Raw genomic sequence first — 19,535 nt, 5'->3', positions numbered from 1 at the left:
TCACTGTTACGCTCTAATTTTAACTTAATTTCCTCTTTCATTATTAAATCACATTTTGAATAGTCCAAATTTATACAAAAGTGTCATACTCAAATTAATTACGTTTAAAGTGCCACACCGGCATTTAAAAAAATCTATAGTGAAGGTGTCTATTCCAAACCCTGGTGGAACGCTTTAACATTAGGCTCTATAACACTTTCAATCTGATAAATGGAAGTCGGCCAAGCTTTTAATGACATTTCGTCAAGTTCTCTGGCTAGTTCTGTATGTAACAAATTACCTTTTACTTCCATTTGCACTTAAATAGGCTCAACCGTCCATTAGAAAGTGAAAGAAATTAGATACACTCGGGTTATTCGGTTTAAATGCCAATCTCGCCCAACCTTTTCTAGTCGCTTCAGTAACGACGCTAAATGCTAAAACGAATAAGTTTTCAGATTTAATATAGCCGAAAAATAACTTTCCACATTGAAACCAACACATTTTAGGCAGAGCTTCCATCGCGACTAAATCCTCGATATTTAATAATCAATTGAAAAATTATTTTGAGTGATCGCTTCATCATCAGTGTTTAAGTTGGTAAAATACAAGTTGGCAAGCCAAAATATACCTCTCCTCGGAAGAATTGTCCCTAGTGGTATTAATTTATCGAGATAACCCTTAAAGATATATCTCCGCACTTTAGAGTTATTTGTTAAAAATATTAACCCATTTTTATCCCGCCCGGTATAAAATTTTAATTATAATTAAAATAATTGAGACGAAACGACCAATTTTAATTTATTCAGAATATCATAAGTTAAGTAGTTACAACAGTAAGTTAGACGTACTATAACAATGCACAATTGAATTAAACCCTTTTACAGAACAAGTTTATCAGTTAAATATAATACGAAGCAAATTTTAATGAAAGAAATATCTACAGAGGCTTTTTGGAATTACTCTCTTACGAAATACTTGCCGCATCTTTAACGCTCATTTTATTTCAACACTCGCCCTTGATGAAGATACCGTAGATATCTGGTAGTGGACGACTCGTTCACTTCCTGTTGACGTTGTGACGCATACCACATGAAAAAGACCAATGCCGTCCAATTTCCAATATCATATAATGACTCGCACACCCAAGAAATCATTGACTGCGTTAGAAATCGTAGATATCCAAATATCCACACCAAATGTATTTACAAGAAGCAAAAACCTTACCATCAACAAAGCACAGAGAGCCACTTGACGAACCGCCAGCTCTTAAAGCAATTAACGTTAAATTATCTCCTTTGAATTAACAGAACTATATATAGGTCGTTAAAAAAGTGGACCACCCACAGGGTCTACCCTTTAACCCTCTAATCTCGGCTGACTGCGCTAAAACAAGATTTAACCTTTAAAAAATACCAGATTAGGCCTTCATAAATTCATTAATAAAAAAAGACTTTATTACCTATTATGCTTACGATGCCTGTCTTAATTTCAGTGAATCTAAGGAGCTATCGGTGGTTCTGTGGTAGAGCGCTCGACTGCCAAGCCGAATGGTCTGGGTTCGAAACCTGGGTGGCGCATTTATTTTTAATCAATAGAGAAACGCTAAAGTAGAATTTCTTCGATGCAATAATTTCAATTTCAATTCTATTTCAATTAAACCAAAATTTCGTACTCTATTAAATACGCTTCCGATAAAGCTGAAGGTCTAATTTTCAATAAGGCGTAACAAGTGTCGGTGGTTCTGTGGTAGAACGTCCGCCTGTCAATCAGGAGGTCTCGGGTTCAAATCCCGCCCGATGCGATCGCAAATTGATACTAAGACGAATACCGTGTACAACTGGTGGAAACCCTGCCATTGGACGTTGAGAGGTAGCATTACACTCAGCACTCGGTCCGTCCCAAAGTCATTAAAAAGAAGTTGGAGATAAAACGCCCATATAAACACAACAGACTCAACATGCACATCCATCAGAACACAAACACAACAAATTCAACACTCACAACCTACGCATAAACATTACAAAAACCGTAATACACCAAACCGTCACGACGGTGAGCGAAAAAACACCATCCAAACCAAACCGCAAATGCATCCGTTAACGCTCACCGTCACACGGTGGTTTTGCCAACCCTTTGAGAAACTGCGTACGCAGTGATTACACTTTGCACCGAAAATGCGACCGCGTTCGCAGTCCTGACAGACAGACACACCCACAGACCTACCCACAGACCCACCCCCAGACCCACCCACAGACAGACACGGTCGTTGTATAACCCCTCCTAGGGGACTTTGTCCCCTCGGAGAGGTAAAAACGTAGTTAGATCCGTATCTAGATATCGTGTATCTAGATATCGCTGAACACTCTGACGCAAATAACACCCATTCCCTCTTCCAAAGTTGCCAGATGTACGATCTGGATCGTATTTGTACGATATTTAGGCGGTCAGTACGATATACGATCGAAAGTACGATCCGAGAATTAGACCCGTATATCCGCCTAGGCATATTTAGTAATATATCAGCAGAGCTCCGACTTCTACCGGAGAATTAGAGAAATTCAGGCATAGCCTAGTTCCAGGGATCGGAGTAAGTGCAGCTCGTGAAAGGTTACCCGGTAGTCGTTGGTTTATAATTAAACTAATAAAACGATTGATCTATCTATCTCGGAAACTGATTGTATAATTATTGTACATATAGGAAAATTAAAATATTGTAATTTAAAGTGTCATTGCTAATTTGCGTTTTTTATAGAGGAAATACACGAAGTATGAGTTCAGTTATTGTGAATACTAATAAAAGTCGTCTTTACTCTGTGTAGCCGTGGAGCGAGCGAAGCGAGCCCGGTTACTATAGACCTCAAAATGTGCCCTACCATGGCCCATTGGCCCTACCTAATTTTTTGGGCTGGTGACGGCCCTGCTTAAAGCGAAAGTCAATCGAGATTAAACTATCTGATAATGAAATGAAACTTAATGTCTTTAATAATTAATATTAGTAAGAATGCGTGACAATTTTGAGACGATTTTGAGCATATCAGGAAATCCCCGGCGCGCCCTCGGCGCGCCCTCGCGCTCGAGATCTCATTGGTTCTCTAAAACTGACGTCATCCGATACGTATGAATGCGTTAGTTCGTGGGAAATAGTGAGTTCTATAAAATCGGCCCAAAACCGGCCAAACTTTTCATTCAGACTATAGAGCTAGTTCAGCTAGACTAACAACTTTTGTTATTCTTTGGTTTAAGAGAATTCGGCTTATGTCCGGTCTTTATATGAATATTTTAGAGACTTACCTTTTAGGAGTTGTAAGAGGGACCCTAGGTGTTGAAGTATGTTTGGGTTTAATATGAATATTTTCATGGTCTAAGTTTCTTTTTAAACCCGTGGATTTATGACTAGTATTTGCCATCATACATTTATTACAAAAATCATTTAAAATAAGAAAAACGGCGCGGAAAGCCGGAAATTAGTGAAGCCTAGGCTAGCAACTACGCTACTCCTAAAAATCGACTGTTCTCAATTTCTTACGGGTTTGCCAGAAAAATATTTTTCTCTCACACGAAAAACCGGCCAAACCTTCACCGCCTCCGAACTCAAAAGGGGGAAAGCACACCACACCGATTTTATAGATCGCGCCGTTACTTTCAGTCGATTTGATTTAAATGTTTGTTGATTTGGTTAAAATTCGATCTTATACTCGGTGGGTCTAGCAAGGCCCAATAGAAAGGTAATAATAACAATAATAATAATAATCAGCTAGGCTAATACCCAAGACACCACCTTAGGCCTAAGTCATCAAGCGACTTTTGAAGCCATTAATTCAGGTGGCCGGGTTACAATGCATAGGAGGGTGGTGGCAAGCCCTGCATGCCACGCGTTCGAGCCAACAGCTCCCTACACTAACTATTACCGTTATCGCACTATCCTAAGGTATTTCGGTAATTAACAAAGCTAATTAACCTAATATAAATAGCACCACAAGTAACGTAATCAAATATTTTTTAGACTTCCATTGCTTTTATATCAATTTTTTTATCAAATAATTTCTCGACTCTAACACACACGCAGCTCGTACTTGAACTTGCATCCGAACTGAGTAACGTGTTATCGTATTTGAATAGTATATAAAGGGTATACGTTCAGTAACGCTCATCAAAAACATCGCTGAGTAATCGATGACAACATTTTGTTACTGTACGATTTTTCACGTTTCCGATTTGAAGTTACGATGGGCATCCGATGCTCATAAAAAAACCCATATCGGAGAGAAGGTTTTTTTTTATGTCTTGACGTAAAACAGCGCTGAATAGAATTAACACCGTTCAGTAACTACGTCACTATGACGATAAGCGCTCAGTAGCGGCGCCAGCAATAGGCCGGGGTAGGCCTGGGCCTACTTGAAAATTTGGTAGAGGCTCCAAAGGTCGTCTTAAGGGGCCTCCAAAATTTAATATATGGGCCTCCAAATTATTTAATATAAAAAAATTCTGTAATTTGTTTGCGAAATAGTTTATTTATTTATTATTTTTCCAATATTCAATGCGAGTGATGGGCTTAACGACACTGCTGTTTTTATTCCTTTCAAAGGTACGAGTCCCTTTTCTTTGTTTTTTTAGTTTTAATTTTTCGCGAGCGCTACTATATCGAAATTGTATCTTTAATTTTATCTTTACAAATTAATGGTTCTTAAACTTACATAGTGTACCTACGTACATTCATTTTCGTAAAGTTGTAAGTTCTGATGTAAGGCATGTACATTCGAAGTACCTAAGGAATGAATGTAAATTGATAGACTGGAATTCAGTGGTAGAAATAAGTAAATAACCACTCATTTGTTAAGTGTTATCGGTACAAAAAAAAGGATCAACACACACTCAGTTTTTAGTAATGTTTAAATTCCTAATTAACTCTAATTTTTCGTCCCGTACCCATTTTACACAAAAATTTCACCACTTGCTTCAAAAATATTAAATTATGCACGTGGACGGATTTGAAAAAATTGTGGTGGGGGGGGGGCTCCATAATTCTGGTGGGGCCTCCAAATGGTTGGCCTACCTCAACAAAAATCCTGGCGCCGCTACTGCGCTCATCGAGCAAACATTAAGTAAAAACCGATTTTTCCCAGATTTGCGTACTGAACGTACCCAATATATCTCTGCGGGCATATTTAGACACTAGCAGGCTTTTAGCTGAGAACTAAACCTAGACAACGCAATATCTCTGAAAATCAGTTCGGTGAACACTTTTGCTAATTTTCATATTTATTGTCATTAAGTTACTTTCAATAGTACCTAAAAAAGGCTCGTAGTGTAATCGTTTAACGAATTTATCTTTCGTTTCAGTTTTAATCTTATACAGCGCTTAGTCGCTTTACTTCGGGAAATAACAAGAGGTCTGACAGGATGTTTAATTGGCAACGCTACACCACCGCCTGGGCCTGACGACGCGGTTGTATCTACTCTGCTAAGGTAAAGTGATGGTAAAAAGAAAACCAGAGAAATTGTTTTATTCAAATTATGAAGAATCCCTTGTAGGTGGATGAATACTATTTTCCCGCCGACTTTCACGGGTACATTCGACCAACGTTATTAAAAAGAGTTCAATGAATTTTAGTCGTAAAATTCGCGGTATCTTGAAAATTTGCTTTCTAAAATGAATTATTTCAATAATTCAGTTTTATTTATTATGTAAATAATTATAAGTTCATTTTTTATTTAATAATAACAATTTGATCTCGTAATGCAATATTGTCCAAGGCTTGACTGAACCAACATTTCAGAACTTGTGCTTTTTACACTGTGTCAATTGTGGTTTTAAACTTTTAATTCATCTGCTAACTGGGCTGCCGTTTTCTTTTAATTTTTCAAATTCGTATCTAAATTAACTAAAACTTAATTAAACTCACGCCAAACAGTTACAACCTCTCAATTTTTGTATATATCCACTTTTGATAATATGTAGCCGCGACTATAGCGTCTCTTTTAACGATTCTAGGAAGATATTTTCCGCCTACCGGGTGTCTACGCTCGTACCTTAGTGAATTAGCTTAGTACTTGCAGAAAGTGGAAGATTGTACGAGGAAAGGTCGAGGGGCGTGGGTGTTTATTTCCGGGAATCACGAGCTGAACAAGGTGCGGTCCACGTATTTTCGGGAATTTCGGGTGGAAGATTGGACGAATAATTACTGGAATCGAAACCTAAGCAAAATCCCCGGTTCCACAATTTACATCGCCCGTCAGCGCTCCTACTGAGAGAATCGCGAAATATTTATATCCAAATACAAAACATGTGCGTAAAAATATCAGATAACGCGCGTTGAGTCGTCTGCTCTGCTGTTTTCAATAGAAGTGAGGCTTTTGGAATTTTAATAGGCTTTAGATTTTTCAGTAATACTTGTATTGGAATAAAAATGTAAGGTAATGATTTAATTAATGTAAATAGGTTAGCTTTAATGTTTTTTCATATATGCTTTGTGTGAACGCTTAGATAGATCATAAATTTAATAATGCCTAGTCGAAATGGAAATAAAGATGTAAGCATGGACCATGGTGTAAGCTTTGACGACAGTGACGAGCCAAGAACGCTAGGCCGGCCTAACGTCATCCGCTAATATTGGGCACGTGTTTAGTATTCGGATAGAAATCTTTCCAATACTTGGCACTATACGGCGTTACAAGCACCAAGCGCGCCTTTGGTTTCGGATCCAGTAATTATTCGTCCAAGGTGGAACACGGGAATGGTATTTATCACTCGTGAGACTGACTTTTTTAGCTGAATTGCGGGCTCCTCTTTCAGAGTTAACAATAACAGAAAAGCGGAAATGGGTCGTACTGTGAGACCATCCTCTTGCTCTGTCGTATCATAGAACTACTGGCTCCAAATGCATTTAATTTGTTGCGTAGCTGCTGAATCATTTCATCAAAGTCGTTTTGTGTCGCTCCCCTTTGATATTCAACTACCTTTTCATCTTTCCTTGCCTCGTTGAACTCCTTTTCGTACACAGCCTCAATGCATTTCAGTTTCTTAGAAGAGTAGGTCTTCTGTTTTAGAAGGTTTTCCTCTTTACAGGAGATTCACCAACTAAACTTAGTGACTCATCAACTTTGGAAAGGATTGTTGGTGTTTGTGGGGAAATAAAAATGGTTTCCCAATCACCTTTTTCGGAGTTTTCCATTACAATATGCAATCAAGCTTGGAATTTCAGAACCTCTACATTACTTTCCAGTTTTCAGTATCATATTAGAAATCAATGTAATGCAGTTTGTTCATAGTTTCATCCCGGGTAGTGTATTTACTTCCAATTGAAGATGTTTTCTTATAGTAAAGGTCTAACGTTTCCTTAATTATTCTTTTGTGTATTCTCCAGAACTAAAATAAAGATTTTCTAGAACTGCCAAATACAAATTAAACCCTCAAAACATAATTTCAATGAGCTATAAAAGCGCCGAATTCAGAATTTGTAGCAGACGAATATTTTAACCAAATTATGAGATAAAAAGGGGCCTTTAAATAAGTAAATTAATTCGGCAAAATTGGCTGCGTTTGTCGATATGTACCGGAAAGACCCATCGACTGCGACATCTCCCATGAGATCAGTGGAGATAAATGTTATCAAAATATTTTTTTGGGAGTTTGCTTGAAACTACTCCTAAACTAAAAATAGCAAACTCTTAAGAATTGGTACCATTAATATGGACACTTTATCCTACACAACTACGCAATCAAATTTAATATCAAATAAATAGTTATTCAAATATTAATTATTTAATTTAACTCTGTTACTGATCACACTTACACGAAAAATGCGGGGCAAGTGTGATAGGGGGTAGTGGTAATTGTGATCACGTGAAATCCTTGACCAATCGCAATGAAATTACATAAGGAGGTTGAATATGGTGTCCCAATAAAGAGTTTGCAAGTTCTCTCCTCACTGGTTTAATGGGTTTCCTCCGAGTTCATCGGTTTCCCCTTTCATAAAAACTGATTTCGGAAAAGTAGCAAAATTTTTGTTTGGCTTATAACTCCGCCAAACTTTCCCTTTACAGGAATTAATTTCACGCGTAACTTCATCCCTTCAACAAATATCAAAATCTCTACGTCATTAAAGGGAGTATAACCCCTCTTATTTGGTAGGGTGCGTTTAGACTACATCGATTAGCTTCTACAAGCCTTCCTACTAATTCCTCCCCCCCCCCCGCTAGGAAAGCTTGTGGAAGCTAGTCGGTATAGTCTAAGCGCACCCTACCAAACAAGAGGGGTTATACTCCCTTTACGAACTTTCGCTGTAACCGCACAGTTAGTAAAACATAAGTCAATAGCTTTAGACGTGACTGGACATGGCTTGACGACATATCGAAAGGTTTTTCCCCAGCGCTGCTATTGTTTATATCAGAGACGTTAATATATATTAATCATTTAATCATTTCCAGATCTTGATACCCATTTGTGACATTCAGTAATAAATGAAGCGAGGACAGTATTCGTGTTCAAATGAGCAATCGACAACGAAGTACATCGCGGCCATTTACGATGATACACGTTAAAAGAATAAACTAGCTGACAGCGTCTCGTTAATTATATTTACATTCACATTTGAATTAATAGTTTTTTACTCTCATAAATTAGCTGTGTAAAATATTGTTGTTATTGATGTATTGGCTTGTTGTCAAATTTTTGAAAAACGTGGTTAATAGCGTTTTCCACTTGACTGCTCTCGAGCCCTCTAGATCGCTCTGATCAACATTTTATGTTCCATTTGCGTGCTCAGATCTGCTCCGATCAAGTTTCGCGTGTTCCATTTCCCGCTCTCGGGTGCTCTGAGGTCGCCCAAAACCGATCTGCCGATTTCGACAGATCAACGGATCGAGATCGAGATCGGAGCATATTTTCGCGTGTTCCTTTTAGTTTTTTTGACAAAATGGCAGACCAAGACGCGAAAATTCAAATTACAAACAGACGAAAAACAACAAAGCGCGAGAATATGTTCATGGAATGTTCCATTTGCTTTTTTACTCTAGTCGATTGGGGCGAGATCTATGACGTCAGAGACAGATTCAGAGCGAATCTTGAGCAATCAAATGGAAAACGCTATAAGTTTCAGCACACGTAACGTTTTTATCTAAAAAAAAGTCCGGCAATTGTAATTTGAATTTAAAAGAGATAAGGTTGTTGGAATGTTTAACAATTTTGATTAAACGTTTTGGAAAAAGAAACGGTTTAAACTTATTTATAAACGCACCAGAGCAATTTTTTTTACAGCCATATCGGTAACTATATAGCGTTTCTAATAGGTAAGTAAGACTTTAATACAGCAATGAAAATATTATTTAAAATTTTAGTCAAGATGTGGTAGTTCATTTTTGTTCTAATTCTTCAGAATAACAGGCAGAATCTTAACCTCCGTAGTTTCTTGAACTTTTGACCTGTAAAAAATGAGTAGCCAGCAATATACCCGTTGGGCGTCTTAATAGGGCAATGAAAAGTACCAGAGTAAATCAAAAGTAAATTGATATTTCTTTTGGTAAATCAATTGAGCTGGGGTGCACTTGAAATCATTTCAGTTTACATGTTGCACGTGACTTACTTTATGCCATTTAGGAGCAACAAACACAAGGCAAACGCTGCTAGCCTTTAAACACGCTAACGAAGGCTTGTGTACGAATTTCATTGGACGAGCGTCACGAGCCTTTACGCTGAACGTTTTACGGGCGGGGGGAAGACAATTTCCGAATTTTCCCCTTCCGACGGCAGCAGGCGCTAAAGCGTCTAGCCAATGAAAAATGTACGCATGAAAATCCACGACTTTTGACGGGTTGCGTTCTCCTTGTAAGGGGTGCTGTGTTTGTTGCTCCTAGATGCCATATTTGACCTACTGGGATTAAGCCGTTCAATTAAATGAATAGAATTCTGCAGCGTCCAACAACTGTGATTCTGGACCTCAACAACAAAATATTGGCATAAAGCGACTTTCTTTACATAATTAGCCTATAAGCATAAGTAAGGTAATAAAAATAATTTTGACAATTCCCAAAAATTATGATCGAACTGATTTTCAGAGTTTAGCGCAGTCAAGGTTTAATTAAACAGAGAGCCCCCTAGTGTCTTGAATTGCCCAGGGCGGAATATGCTACTGGTTTGGGTCCACTTGCGCAGTTTTCATTTGCGCAGTTTCCATTTGCGCACTTCCCACTTCCGCAGTTTTCGTTTGTGCACGTTCCCAATTGCGCGTTTCCCATTTGCGGAATTGCTATTTGCGCAGCTCCCCATTTGCGCAGTTTGTCATTTGCGCAATTTACCATTTGCGGGCTTTTTCCCGATTGCTCAGTTTCCCGCTTGCGCGGTTTTCTCGTTTGCGCAGTTTCCCGTTTGCGCGGTTTCCCCGTTAAAATGCTGCTAATACCTTAGCACCACTTTTAAAATGGCTTCTGTCGTAGGACAATATACGTCCTCTGTAGTATATGAAAACGGTGCCTACGCTCCTGCGGCGCACCCGGCTAACCTAACCGTTGCGCGCTTCGCGCGCTAGCCTTGATATGACTACCTCTATATAAAAACTATTTCGTTGAAATGGCCTCCAATATAGGACAGTAAGCGTCCTGTATTTCGTAGGAATGGCCTCTGTCATAGGACAGTTACGTCCTATGTGAGAGGCCAATACCAAGATATTTCGTTAGAATGGCCTCTGTCGTAGAACACCTCCTATATGAAAACCTGCGCAAATGAAAAACCTGCGCAAATGATAAACCGCGCAAATGGAAAATATCTGCGCAAGTGGAAAACTGCGCTTACGGAAAAAGCGCAAATGAAAAACGCGCTAATGGAAAACTGCGGAAATGGGATACTGCGCAAATGAAAACTGCGCAAATGGAAAACCGCGAAATTGCATTTGCGGAAATGGGAACTGCGCTAATGGGAACTGCGCAATTGGCCCATTACCTATGCTACTACCAAGGACGACAACATACAACTCAGTTCGATCACCTGTTCAAGTTAAAGCGGAACGAGAGTGTGGGTGTCAAAAAATTTGCATTAAAATAAAAGGAAGTGGCATGTTTTGTTTATTTATTTAGCTTCACGAAAAAAAATGAAGAAAATAACCCTGATACATAAAAATTTTAGCAATACTAATAATAATAAAATAAAAATATATAAACAGTTCCGTATTGTACAAATGTTACGTATTAATGGACTTGATATTGCATTTCTGTGAAAGCGATATTCTTATCTTTTACTTTATTGAAACCACTCCAGTCGTTCCCTGAAAGCTTCGAGTCCTAAATGATTTTTTTAAAAGTTTTACAGGTGACTTACTACCACGAGTCAAAGTAGCCGCGAAAGGCGGGAACAAATCTTTAAGTAAAGGGTCACATTGGCCGTAGTAAACGTCGTGTAAGAACACTAAATCGAATTACAGTACAGCTATAAAAGCCTCATAATTCTATCATAAATATTCTACTGAGGTCTCTTCCCGAGGTGCCATTATTCGAGGAAGAAAACCTGGAAACATTTTGGGAAGAATTGGAAGTGGCATACGTGTAGAAGATACTTTAAACTTCTGGTAGCACCTATCGCAGATTATTAGAAGAAAAAAACCTAAAAGAGTGTTTCCAAAAAGATATTATTTTTCGTTCAATTGTGAACGTTCATTATTATTAAATTGGGCGTTTGAAAAAGTGTGTATTTGATTTAAAATTATATATACAACCAAAAGTGAAATAATTAACAAAAGTGTGACAATCCCTGTATGCTAAAGGTTTAATGAATGCTGGACTCAAGATCGACCACATAAAAGACTATTTATTGTCACCTTTCTGGATCTTTTTTTAGTCTATGGTATCATATCGTAGGTAGATGGCGATAGCATCTCCACAGAACGACGAAAAATAAAGAAATACACTAACTTTGACCAGTGCTACTTAGTTCCTCACTACGAGGCGTTATTTGTTGGTTTTAACTTCCTTCCCTCCCCAAGGCTGATTGTTGCATTATACTCAACTCTGGCGGGAAAATACTACGAGGGGGGGGGGAGCCATTGAAATAGCATGTTTCTTGGCCGATGGCGAGAGCGAGACTTTTTGTATTAGGTCATATCCACTTTTGATATTATCTTGGTATTAGCGATAAATTAATTTTCCGTTGGAACTAAGTTAAAAAGGTTGCTAATCATGGTGCAATATTGTTCGCGTTAATTATGGGCCACCAACGGAGAAATCGGCGCCCTACAAATGTCTGTTCAACGATAAATCATTGGAAGAGACAATTCCGCGAAGACCTCTGTGTTTTAATTTATCGCTCGATTCTGTTCTGTTTCACGATCCTTCAGCTGAAAATCCTTTTGGAATAAAAGACCAATTTCCTATTCGTTTGAAATTAAGTATTCTTTAAACAGCATTTGAAAATTATCTCATTATGAAGTCGCTCCTCGTTGTGGCCCTGGTCTGCTTCTTCGAGTTCAGTCAGCAAGGTGGAACGCGAGTCCAAGGTAACTAATCGCGTTGTCTATTTGAGCTCTTTTTAATAACGGTGGAACCCCTATTAATAAGGTCGTATGTACCTGCGAAAGTCGGCTTCAACTCTGTCGGTAAAATAGTATTCATCCGTCTACGAGGGGGAGCCATAGAAATAACACGTTTCTTGGCCGATGGCGAGAGCTAGACTTTTTGTATCAAGACATTTCCACTTTTGGACTTAGTGTAATGGAAACGGCGGGAATCAGATTGATATCTTATTTGCTTATGTCGCTTTTCTTTTCGGTTATCGAATGGATGGTAAAAGGTAATTTTGGGAATGGTGGGGAATGGAATTTCAATATATTTTGAATCGGTAAAGGCAATAGTTGGAAATCAGATATTTGAACGGTAATGGTATTGTAATGGACGGGAATGATAAGGTGTTTAAAACCGAGAAAAGTAGCTTTATTTTTTACAAGGTGAACGCTTTGGCGTCCGAAAAGCCAATGCTTTAGTTTTCTTCGATTTACAGTGGTTCTTTTTCATTGAATGTCAGAAGTTACCGTTTAAACCCCGCTCGTTCGCTTTCCGCTCCCCCCAAGAGATGACACTTAACACGTGTCTTGGGCCTTCTAGAAAAGGAGCATCCCCGAACAATGCGGGGTCCCCGGCCTCATCTGGCAGCCATTACAAGGGCTTGTCGAACTCGATAACGTGTACGAATACATCATTAACGACAGAAAAACAAGTTTAAAAATACAAAATACTTTTTAAGAAAACCTTTTGTTTTTATCTTTATAACATTTAGTTTTTAAACTTTTAATTCTTATTTTTAACATTCCACATAGTTTTAACAGTTTCTTAACAGTACTAACCCTAAATTTTGAAAAAACAAATAACAAAAAACTAATCGACAAATTGTTACGTGTTCTTTCTCTTCAGGTGAACTGATACGCCCAAAAGATTGTCCCAGGTTTGCGAAAACGCAGTTACAAAGAGAAGGCGTGACATCTGATAGCCACAACTATGCAGAGGTTTTGAAGATACGCATTAATCGTTGCTTATTCAATTACGCGATGTTCCATTAGACAAAACAAGAATGAAATGTGGCAATAAAGAAAATAAATAATAAAAAACCATCATTCGTTTTGTTATTTAGCCTACAGGCCAATTATGGCTCATGGTAATACGTTAGTTGGGACTATAAAGACAGTTCTGCTCCCATTAGACGTATAAATTCCTATTACCATCCCTCTACCGGCGAACAAATGCTTCACTATCTCCGGGCATGTGTGAACAGGGCTGGTCAGCCTGACTAGTTAATTTTGGTGGTCACTGACTAGTGGGGGTGAAAATGGGGGTATAAAAACAAGAAGGACACCCAACATTTAGCTTGACCCGTCAGAATTAAAATAGGAATTTATTATCACTTGAGTTACATGACTTTGGCCGATCACAATTTTTTTAAATAAAATGGGATTGATGAATGATGAATTTATATTCGCCATTATTTATGAATAGTTAGGTAAAGGTTTCACAAGTCCAATTGACTAGTGAGCCCCCAGATTGCTATTAAATTTAGTAGTCAGAGCATTTGTTTTATTAGTAAAATGCCGTGACTAGTGCCTTATGTCCAACCCTGTGTGCGAAGGTATCATGTGAAGCGATACTGTTAGCTAGCGTCTACTGTTTCTCCAAAAACCCGCTGTTTGGGTTACATTCTCACACGTGCTGTCGCTGTTATGTCTATTTTCCCCGCTAGAGGGATGTTAAGAAGGAACTCATAGGCACCGAAACGTCCATATAGTTAACTAGTTCGAGGATGCATGGTCTTCAAATTTATGCTGGTTTTTGGTGCCAGGTTTACTAGTGTTCCATCGAATGGGCAAGCTCTACTCATTTTCAACCGCAGTTTGGTGCGTTTGAGATAATAGTGAGTGTTAAAAATAAAGCGACTGAGCTCAAAGAAAGCAGCTTAGCCGTTGCCAAGTGATGTGATTTAAATTATACGTATTGAAACTCAATAGGACTTCACTTTGATCCTTAGTCTCACCGCCTGACTTCAAGTGCCCAACAACTTTTCATAACATTTTGGATTAATAATATTAGCTTCGCTTATGGTATATCCCACTCTTATCTTTCCCAAATCCCAATATATTCAAAACGGCACACAAAAGGCTGAAAAGACGGGGGCAGCTTGGCGGGCGGGATGACATATTTTGCGAGAATGGTGGGACAATCTTTTTCTTGGAATTGTAGACGCTTGCGCGGCGGCGGTTACGCGCGGACGCCAGTCTTCAAAATATATGAAGGTTTGTGTTTACTTGTTTGAGAAGAATAGTTAGTTGATTATATTTATCACGTACGGCGTAATATTTTAGTAAATTTTTGCTGTAAAAGTAAATCATAGGGTGTTATATTTGAACTATTGTATATTTATAATTAGCGCCATGTCGATTAGACAAATTAATAATAGATGTCGCTAGTTGAACAAGATCATTCCAGAAAGAGGATCAACAGTCCCAAGCGGGGATACCGACAGTCCTCGGCGCGTCTCCTAACATAGCGTAAGCACGCGGTTCAATCTTACTTAATATGTAATTATGTATTGTCATTAAATAATTTAAAGTTAAACTTGCCAACGTCTCATCGATTAAACATACGAACTCACGGACATAACATAGGGCATAAGATTCAGCTAGGGAATACACTGTAAAAGGTCAGCAGCGTGGGAAGGGTTAAACATTGTACTTATCCTCTTGCTTTCCACGAATTAAAACTCATAATTTAGCCTATTAAAACCAGCTTAAATATAATAATAATAATAATGTAGTAGTAAAATATATTTGCATACCTTGGTACTTACTTAAAAACGACAAAATAAACAGCCATAAATTGTAAAGCGAAGAACGTAAACACGCTAACAGGCGCTTCCCGGTTGTAAATGTAAACAGGCAGAGGGCGCTAAATGCAAACCAGCAGTTTTAAAACCGCCAAATAAAGAGATTGCGATATCGAGTAACCGAAGCTTATTTTGTTAATCCAAGATAACATATCCGTGCTGTCTTCCACAAGCCTTTGCTTCGTAAGGGAGACCATGTCTTGTGGAAGTCAGGCAGGAAGTTGGCACCTGGAAGTTTAAACAATTGAGGGCCTCGTTCAATGAGACCTTTGCGGGTCCCTAAATTATAGGGCAGGAGGTTGGATTCCTAGGACATTTCTCTAAATTAAGAGGCCACTGAGTCCAACTGCCACAGCACACTGTGCAGATGGGAAATCAATCTGGCACTGGCGCTTAGCTACAATCACTGAGTTCGAAATAGTACAACAAGGCGTAACATCACGGTTTTCAAGACGGTCTCGTTTTCCGTTCCGTTTCGCGTAAGTCCTCAGAAAGGCGTAAAGTTCGTACCCAAAATAAACAATTAATGCACACAAAATAACCAATTAATGCACACAAAATAACCAATTAAGGTACACAATATAAACAATTAATTCACGCAAAATAACCGATTGACCAACGAAAAAAAACCGATTGACACAAAAAATATGCAATTAATGTACGCGAAATAATACCTGAATTCAGGGAAACTAACCGCTAAATACACAAAAAATATCTCCTTAATACACGCAAAATCTGGTAGAAAGCTAATAAAAACCATATGGTTTCGTATCAAACTCTCAAAACCCGAAGAAGGAGAAAGGGTGTGATAATAGGCTACCCCACTATCCAATTTACGAGGCTAACTTCAACGCTTTATCTCCGTGGAAATATTAAATTCCGGATTATAAAAGTAATACTATGTACGTTTATTTCAGGCCATTAAATGTTCCATTAGATTTCCATGTTCTATTCGCTATCGTCCTTATGACCGTTTATATCGAGGGGATAAACACGTCACATTTTATCCTTACACCGATTACCTAATTGACTACATCGAATGATTACAGAGTGATTACTGGAGACATTTAGCCAGAGTGCACACTGGTTACGACAACTGGTTGGAATTTACCGTGAATTAAGAAATATTGAATTCATTAATATTAAACTATGTTGCGCAACCCTCTGAGAAATGATTATTCCTTGGGCGGAGAGAATTATTTTACTACTCAACTATCGAACAAGACAGTAGCCCGAGTCACCCATTTCATCATAGGATCGGTGATGGTCACGTTCTGCTACGTGTACCAACCATTTTATTTGGCGCTAATGACGTACCACTTCTTTAGAATTCGGGAAATCGACTTGAGATTCTCAACGAAGTACGCGTCTTGCCTGTCAGCGAGCGCAACCTACTTCATGTGGTTTTTCAAAAAAAGCGTCTTGGCGGGATTGAACAAAGCCCTCGAAAGTCACATCAACACGTTCCACGAGAATGAGGATCGCAGAAAAGGAATGCCAAGGCCGTCCCTGTACGTCATCTACGCTTCCGGCTGCTTCGTGTTCTCCGTCTTAATCGTCTACTTGACCTCTCAACTCGAAAACCACCGGTACGAGTCGTCGGAGGACGCTTGGGTTGAGTCGTTGTCCATGGCCACTTTGAACGCGTCTCTGCTCGGCGAAAGCTTCAAACGGAAAGTCATCGTGTGGGATTCTCTGTTCTACACCGCCGGAACTGTCGGAAGCGGTACCCTAATTCCAATCGTTTACGTGTTTCATTGCAACACTTTCAGTTGTTATCTGAACAAAGCCGCCAAGATGGTGGAAGCCAAGGTAATGGCGGCGGAAAAACGCGATCCCGATCAACCGGATCACAACCTCAACCGCAAAGAAATCGTTCATCTTCGAAAACTCTTCAAATCCGGAAAACACATCATCAAATTGAGCGATCAAATCTACTCCTCGGTGTTCTTCATGTGGTACGGCGTTTCTCTGATCGCTCTCTGTCAAGGCACGACGGAAATCATCAACGAAGATGCCAACATCAGTCCTCTCAAAGTCGGAATGTATTTCGTCATTTACGGACAGATGTTTATTTGGATTTCGGCCGTCTCTTTGTCGTCGTCAAAGGTCCCAGAGAAATTAGCAGCCAGCCAACTGTTCGTCGAAGAACTAACTATACATTACGTGGACGTACCTTGCAACGTTTTCGGAGAGCTGAATATATTGTTGCACCAGTTGAGTTCAGAGCCGAAAGGCATTACCGTGGGCGGGTGTTTTCTCATCACCAAGAGCTTCTTTTTGTCGTATATGGGAGTGGCTTTGACTTACATCATTGTCGTTATTCAAATTACCCCCAATTTGTTGGAAAAGTTACAAAAACAAACGTTAAATTTTGTATGACAAATATTCGTCTTGCGAATTTTTCATGATGGCCTAGGCAGTATAAGTTGGTTAAAAATGAATTAGATTTTAACCTGTTAAGTACAGAGTCCCAGACTATATAGTAGAAATATTTATGGTTTTGTTTATAGTTTTGTTTTGCAGACGTTAAAGGGAAATTAGAGTCGTAATAAAAATGATTAAATCAATCGAACATTCATTAAAATTCAACAAATCAAAAAATAAAATTAATTTAAAATTTCAAAATACATTTTTAAATATTCGCGAAGATCAATATATTTATGTATTTATTTCTTTTTAGGGATAATGAAAAAAAATGTTAAGCGGATTTTCAGTGTTACTCCCAATCCCTCTCAGGGTCGAAGACTAAGCTCTTCTACCTTCATAAAAATCAAATCAGCGATTGGAACACACGCCGGTGACGTTTTTCCTCCGCACCTCTCGTACCAGGGGAAATTTGACTATGACATCCACGTATCGTTTCAACAAATAGCCATGCTCCCTATAACGGAGAAAAATTTTTTTTAATATCTCTACTTCATTTTCCCCTTTTTTGAAGCACTTTGAGTTTGACGAATCATAGAGCGCTACGCTGTCACGTGGTATAGGGAGTTATTTTAAAAGTATTAAAAAAAGTAGGCTTAAGAATTTTTGCGTCTACCACGTGATGGCATAACGCTCGCTGATTTGTTGAGCCCAACGCGCCTCAACACATTTTTGATTTTCTCAAATTATGAAAAGAAAGTAGATTCGAAATCATTACCTGGCGACTAATCAACAGCATTTACCCCACTTCCTACCGGATCTCCGAAACAATTTGCTGCATAGTTATCATGCTAACCAACACTGCAGTGGCGTAAATAGCGCCCCCGCAGACCCCCGAGTTCTAGGGGGGGGGGGCCCAAACATTGATGATTAAAATCGGTGCTATTTAAAAGGGCCCCGAGTCGTTTTTCGCGGGGGGGGGGGGCGGAGTTCCTAGTTACGTCACTGAACTATAGATAGTGCCCTACAGAGCTGTCTTAATTTTGGGCACTTGGGCTACCGATGTTAGGCATTGGCTGTCTTTCACACCGTTATAGATATAAATGGAAATGGTACAACAATCAATATGTGACTTCTAACCCTTATTATATATATCTTTTTTAAAGTGTTCTTTCTATTATCTCATCCGTCAATGAATATATTGATAATAAAAGTTAAGTCGATATCTTTAGAAAAATATTTGTGTACATGGATAGATAATTAAGCCCTTCTTGGCCACATACTTAACGAAGGTATTTTAGGTAAAATAGGGTACACGTCACGATGGGTCAATTTTCTGTTTGGATGAATCTATCGAAATCAGTTTTACCGTTATATCATCTTAATGCTACTCGCATCTGCAATCTCAAAATAATTTGACTGAATTTGAACCCAAATAAAGGCAGTGAGATTATAAATTTTTCCCTGATTGCTATTTTTCCTCAATGTTATTTCTGTGGGGGCTCTGCCCTCGTTTGTTTTTCCCTGTGGGGCTCAAGCCCCAGAGCCCCCACAGGGATCACCGTCAGTGTCACTGCGTGGTTTTACTGAAATATAAACGTTTCTTCTATCAATTTTTTACCGCCTTTTCTTTATTATACCATCAATTTTCCTGGGTCTTCGTTTTCTTGGGATTTTTGTAAATTTCACTAAATTTAATTTTACCGTAGTTTCCATCTAGAGCTTCAAAATTTCCTGGATTTTATTGGAAATTTAGTCACTAATGTTGGAGTCACTATACTTTTTGGGCTACAATCAGCAAATGTCTTAGAATTATATGAAAATGTTTTTGGGGTGA

At 38.7% G+C, this 19,535-nt stretch overlaps 1 long non-coding RNA gene across 1 annotated transcript; it reads left to right on the top strand.

Annotated features, from left to right (window-relative positions):
* The first annotated feature begins 12,236 nt into the window (after window positions 1–12,236).
* Window positions 12,237–13,571, top strand: LOC149959716 (uncharacterized). Its single transcript, XR_016478395.1, has 2 exons — window positions 12,237–12,461; window positions 13,372–13,571. It is a non-coding gene; the product is annotated as an uncharacterized LOC149959716 (long non-coding RNA).
* Window positions 13,572–19,535: the final 5,964 nt, after the last annotated feature.

The sequence above is a fragment of the Leiobunum rupestre genome, chromosome 2 (assembly GCF_980474605.1).
Source record: "Leiobunum rupestre chromosome 2, qqLeiRupe1.1.hap1, whole genome shotgun sequence".
In the NCBI taxonomy this organism is placed as follows: domain Eukaryota; kingdom Metazoa; phylum Arthropoda; class Arachnida; order Opiliones; family Sclerosomatidae; genus Leiobunum; species Leiobunum rupestre.
This window is presented reverse-complemented; position numbering and strand designations above follow the sequence as displayed.